We start from the raw sequence: 7,013 nt of genomic DNA, 5'->3' as shown, positions 1-7,013 counted from the left end.
AACCATATAGTGTCGACAATACTATTGATTAGTTTTTAATTATTTAAATAAGTACACTACCATATTTGTTTTGAAGGCATTATTCATATAAATATATAGGCACAACGTCAAAGCTTCTGACTTACATAGAGCAGTTGTCGAAAGTAATATATAATTTTTTTTAAAATATGATCAGCGACGGCTTTGCCAGCCGAATGCTTGCGACTAATATCGGTTTTTATTTTAGATAGGTACACTAATATTTAAGCATTATTCATGTAAGTTGTTAACTTCGCGCATTTTGAATGAGGTTAAATAGAAAATACAGGGAATATAACAACGAAGGGTGATTTAAATTATAATTAGCTCACTCAAAATTGGTTTATTTTTATTGAGTTATAATTGGTAAATTATATTACTTGTATTTAATATAATTTAGAAAATATTTGGAAAAAAACGTACCAAGAGTTCATTTGAGTTTCTGAAAAATAAATAATGATTTTTATAAGTTTTTTTTAAGCTTATTCTACTAAATTATATATGTGAGCAAATTTAAAGTAGAAATTCTCTTGTGAGAAGAACTTATTGAATAATATGATAACATAAAAGTTAAGTACAAATATAAAATGTTTTTATTGATAATCAAAATTAAAGTATTTATCTATCCATCTATTTTTTATTCTTTCTAAGTGTGATTCCGAAAACCATTCTGTGTTGATATGTGAATATATATCAAGTATCAAACTTAGTTGTTAAATTCCAGTTCTATTCTCTAATGCTTTGTCTGAATTAGAGTGAAATGGAGAGACAGAAATTTAAAAAAAAAAAAGAAAAAGAGGAATATAGTGGAAAAAAACATGTTGTTTGGATGGATAAAAATATGAAAAAAGAAGAGGAAAAATTTCTTTCAACTTGTTTGAATGGAAAAGATGGTAAAAAATTAAAATTATATTGAAAACAATGTCATACTAATTAAAAAATATATTTTCATTACCTTTTTCTTAACATAATTTTTTTTTACAGTTATGCTTTAATTTTTAATACTATAGAAAAATTATTTAACTTTTTAAGAGATCCAAACAAGACAAAAATGAAAAGGAGAAAAAATATTTTCCCTCCATTTCATGACAATTTGAAAGGAATTTTTTTCTGATGAGCCTTATAGAAATAACTTCCCATTTTTTCCTCACAAAAAACAATAAAATTTTGATATTTTCATTCTATCTTTCTCTTTTTTATTTGATTCTACACTATTTTTAAAGAAACAAACACATCGGATAAATGAGGTTGAGAAAGAAATGAAAGGGGAAATTATTTTCAAATAAAATAACTTTATCGATTCATACTTATAAAATGAATTTTTTAAATTAGTTATTAATACCTTCAAATATGACCTGAAATCAAAAGTAGAAAAGCTTCTCTTTAATCTAATGGTACAAAAATTGGAAGAACCGTTCAGTTTGTTTAAAAATTGACAAACGTAGGGGCATCTGTACAGCCTATAGAAAAGAAAAAAGAAAAAAAAAAACTGATACAAAAAACGTTGAAAATGGATATTAATCGAAAAGTAGGAAACTACTTTAAATAAAAAATAAACTGTTATGTGCTTTATTTAAGATCTTTTGAAATCTTGTTCTGTTATGTAATGGTTCTGTTTCCACATCTTGTGCTTCAGACCACATTTTTCATATCAGTATATTTATTCTCTTTGGTTTTTTTAAGAAATACATTAGACAATTATTTTTTGAGACAAATATAGGCACAGATATAAAGTTTATGTATGCGTTGGTATTGATAAATCATTTATTGTTAATTTTTCATTTTACATGATATATAATGTGTTATTCTTCGATCAAGAGAATAATAATAAGTGTACTAGACAGGTAACTTTCTCCTTTGTATCTTCTTCATTGAGGGGTCTTCTTTCTTAATCTACCACGCTGTAGTCTAAAGGTGGGACACGCTCAAATAAGACTCGGTCAAAAACAATAAATAAAAGTATTAAAAGAGAATAAAGAGTATCTTATCAAAATACTCATAACAAAATATATATATATATATATATATATATATGGTAGAAATTTGTTTAAATAATTAAAATATAATGTCATTATTTCTAGACGTGATTCTTATCAAGAAACAACTTATTTTATTTAGTGTGACAAAATCGTAATTGTGAATTTTTTTTATTCAAACCAACCATTGATATAACTTTTAATTAAAGGAATCATGAGATCAGTCAAAGAAATATGAGACTTTTATATAATCATATATATAGTGTTACAATGCTATCGAAAATTATCATTTTGATGATTATAGCTTGTAATATAAATGGTTTTCAATAATCAATACATTAATATATTATAGATCAAAATTATTTTTTTTATCAATATCACTAAAGTAGTTTTCTATGAATTTTTTAGTTTTTTTATAATAAAGATGCTTTTTGAAACAAATAAATATAATCAAATTTGAATAGAAAGTAAAATTATAATATAAATAAATAGATAAAAAGATTTGTAAAGTAAATTCTTTGAAAGTAAATCAAATGGAAATGCAAACAAAGATAAAATGACAGAAAAGTAAAGTGATGTCAAAGTGTAAATTGAATCGAAATGTAAAGAAGAAATGTAGATTGAAAAAAGTATAGAGTTTGGAAAAGAAATGTAGAAGAGAATTGCATCAAACATAAATTAATCAAAGTAAAGCATTTGCAAATATTGTAAATTGCATCAAGATATAGGTTCAAACATACACTTTGTCTTGATAACTGATAGTCATTTTCCTTATGTGGCGTGTTGGTGTAGAGGTATTTGTGTGATCTTTGTAACTAAGAAAAAATGATCACCATTATGCTTATTTATAGTTTAATTTGTCTCAAAAGTCGATTTACATGATTCGTACAAGTGGTACAAGTGTACAACTTATTCAAACTAACTATTTGTGATGTTGATACTTGTATCTTTGCGTTCTCTGCTGGAAAACCATTGATAATTGTTTTTGTGCACTTGATCGCAACAACATACCTTCGATGATCATTTCTTTACCTTTTTTAGGAGCATATAACTTCAATAACTTGTCTTCGGAGATAGTTTCTTCTTCTAAGTTTTGCCTTCTTGATTTATCATCGAATAAAATCAATTTATATTCAATAACTTATCTTCAGAGATAGTTTTCATCTTCTAAGTTTTGCCTTCTTGATTTATCATTGAATAAAATCAATTTATATCCTTTTTTATTGTCATTCGAACATAACTTCAATATCATGTTCTTTCATTCCACTCGATTCCAATACTTAGAAAATTTTACTTACACCTTCAACAATACCTTAGTAGGCCTTGGATCCTTGGGCTATCATGTCTTATTCATTATTTTAATCACCATTAGTGGGGCTAAGGGTTGTAATGCCTATTATCAAGATAATCTTGATATTTTGAGGTACTTTGAGTATTGTTTCGAGTTAGGAGAGTACTCAGGTATTCAACCTTGTTGAGTACCTAACTACTTTGAGAATTCACCTTAAATGTCTGGAAGAGAGAAGTACTTAAGTGTTTGGTCTTGCTGAGTACCTGAGTACTTTGAGAGTCTCCTTACATGTTCATAAGGGAAGAGTGCTCAAGTACTCAAAAAGATCAAGTACCTAAGTACTTTAAGAGTTACTTTTTGGGGTAGTCAGAAAAGAGAATACTCAAGTATTTGGCCTTGCCGAGTACCTGAGTACCTTTAGGAGTTTCTTTTTGGGTGGCTAGATTATTGGTGTTTCGAGTATTCAGTCTTACCGAGTACCCAAACACATAAGGCACATGTTTTGTGAAAGTGTTTTTAAGTATTCGATTTTGGCCGAATACTCATATGTATAATAAGTATTTGCTAGAAATCTCGAATAGGGTCTTTGTAATTTAAACTTTACGTTCCCATCCACTAGTCATAATCTATTCTAATGTTCAAGTCAATGATGATAGTGGGAAACGATATAGAATTGAAATTAAAGTGTGTACGTACACTTATTATTTATGCTTCTTTTGGATTTGCTTGTATTTCTAGTTCTGAAAAATTTGATGATAATTCATGTATTATTTCTACCAAGTCCATTGTAAATCCATGTAATAGAGTCACTTCTATGTGGCATGAAAGACTTGGACATCCCAATCATCATGTACTGCAATTAGTTTTGCAACATTATAAGATATCTACTTCAAATAAGAATGTGATTGATTTTCGTTCAACTTGTGCAGTAAAGAAATCTCATAGACTTCCCTCCTGTTCTTCTGAATCTGTCGACATTTCTCCTCTAGAATTGTTTATAGTGATCTATGGGGTCCTTCCCATGTCACTTCCACTAATGGATTTTTCTATTATATAACATTTTTTTATGCCTTTTCTAGGTTTACTTGGATTTATGTTCTCAAAACCAAAGCTAAATCTCTCATTGTTTTTCAAAATTTTAAGACTGGCAGAATTACAGTTTAATTCTAAAATTAAAAGTCTTCAAACTGATTTGGGGAGGTGAGTTTAGGTCTTTTACATCATTTCCAGCTAATTGTGGTATTCAACATAGGTTGATTTGCCCTCACACTTACCATCAAAATGGTGTTGTTGAAAGAAAGCACAAACATATTGTTGAACTTGGCCTTACATTACTGCTTCATGCTTCCTTACCTCTTAAATTTTGGGATTTTGCTTTTTGCACAACATTCTATCTCGTAAACAGACTACCCACAACAGTTCTTAAATTTTTTGTACCCTAACACATGTTGTTTCAGAAATTTATAGACTATACATTTCTCAAAACATTTAGGTGTTCTTGTTTTCCTTTACTTAAACCCTACAACAATTACAAGTTATATTTTAGATCTGTTGAATGTCTTTTCTTAGGTTATTCAAATTCTCATAAAGGGTATAAATGTATGTCTTCTTTAGCTATATTTCTAAGAATTTCATTTTTAATGAGTCCAAGTTCCCCTATGCTAATTTGTTTGCAACTTCTACTCTTCTCAGTCAGCCTACTTCCTCCTCCATTCCATTTCAATTTCCCTTCATTCCTATCATTTAATCTCCAAATTTATCCCAACCTACTCAAACCAATATCTCATCCACTTTTGTTCATCATCATTCTCCTGATGTTGATTACTCTCCTCCCGTTTCTGTACAGTCATCTCCTATTCATCAGCCAACTCAGCCTGACATAGAAATACCTACCTTTAATCCAACACAGTCCTCTGATCATAACTCTACAGATTAGTATCCTCTTATTATTGATGCTTCTGTTCTTGTTATTTGTTCAAAATCTACATCCTCACCTATGGATCTTACTTCTTCTCATAGACTCTATAAACACTCATCCTTTGCAAACCAGATCTATGTCTCACATTCATTTACATAGAATAAACCCCACCCTTTTGCTAGCTCATTGTGAACCTAAGTCTGTTAAACAAGCTTTGCAAGATCCTAATTGGCTTTCAGTCATGCAGCAAGAGTATGATGCTTTAATAAAAAATCACACTTGGGATCTAGTTTCTTTACCTCCAGGCAGAAAACCTATTGGTTGTAAATGGGTATTTAGAGTAAAAGAAAATGCATATGGCTCTATAAATAAGTACAAAGCGAGGCTTGTGGCAAAAGGTTTCAATCAAGCAGTTGGTTTTGATTTTTCTAAAATTTTCTCTCTTGTAGTTAAACCTGTAACCATCAACTTATTTTAACATTAGCTATCACTTATCAGTGGTCTCTTGCTTAGCTAGATATTAACAATGTTTTTATGAATGATTTTCTACATGAGACTGTTTATATGTCACAACCACTAGGGTTTCAAAATTTCAACACTTCACTGGTATGCAAACTGAACAGAGCTCTCTATGGCCTCAAACAGGCCCCCAAACAATGATTTGAAAGATTTTGGTCCACATTAATTCATTTTGTTTTATAGTAAGCAAATTTGATCCTTCACTTATCATCTACAAGATTGCCTCTCACACAATTTACTTGTCTATATGGATGATATCATCATCATTGGAAGTTCCACCTTTAATTCTACATCTCACTTCTCAACTAAATTCCAAGTTCTCTCTCAAATAGCTTGGCTCTTTGGATTATTTTCTTGGAATTGAAGTTAAAACACTCCCTGACAAGTAAATATATTAGAGATTTGTTGTAGAAAACTAGCAAGACAAAGACGCAGTCTATCTCATCTCCTATGGCTTCCAGTTGCAAACTCACCAAAATTGGCTTAGATCTGTTTTCTGACCCCCACTCTCTATAGATCTGTGGTAGGTGTTCTTTAATACTTGACTATTGTGACACCCTCTACCCCTCACATATATACAAACAAGGAATAAAAATTCAAATATTAATTAAAAGTATTTTTTTAAAACATTTTTAAATACAAACCTTTCAAAGGGATAAAAGGTTCACAATCACTTTCTTCTATATCATATTCAAACTTATCCAAATAAATAATAAAGTCATCGGCTCAAACAAGGTCGTTTAAGACTCCATACAATTAATACAAAATCCTATACCCCAATGTCACATCCTATCAGAGCATTGTGTCTCGACGTCCTTCAGCACAAGGTTCCTTAAAGCAATTCACCTAGTCATCTGCTCCCCTGAACACAAAGTTCAAGATCATCACAGGATCCAAACACAAACAACACACATGGAGTGAGTTATCACATTCCTAACTAATAGAGAAGCAAGACAACTAGATATACATATCATATAAATAAAATAAAACTTACATAAATATAACTCACATAATTCCCCACTTTGTCATTCAAAATTCACCTTTTAATCATCAATCACACTTTTCAATCATCAATTATATTACACAAGAATCACACACTCCGATCAAGACATAATAACACATCAATTTCATAATAAACAATTAGCAAGCGTATGCAACAGTTATGCTAAGACTCAAAGCTATATGCAATGTGGTACCATATCAGTGAAAAACCACCCTGGGGCGCTTAGGAGTACATAACAAGACACACCACACAATGGGTTTGTCAGGTCACTCTCACTAAGTAAGATCA

The sequence above is a fragment of the Glycine soja genome, chromosome 18 (assembly GCF_004193775.1).
Source record: "Glycine soja cultivar W05 chromosome 18, ASM419377v2, whole genome shotgun sequence".
NCBI lineage: Eukaryota > Viridiplantae > Streptophyta > Magnoliopsida > Fabales > Fabaceae > Glycine > Glycine soja.
Note: the sequence above shows the minus strand (reverse complement) of the source record.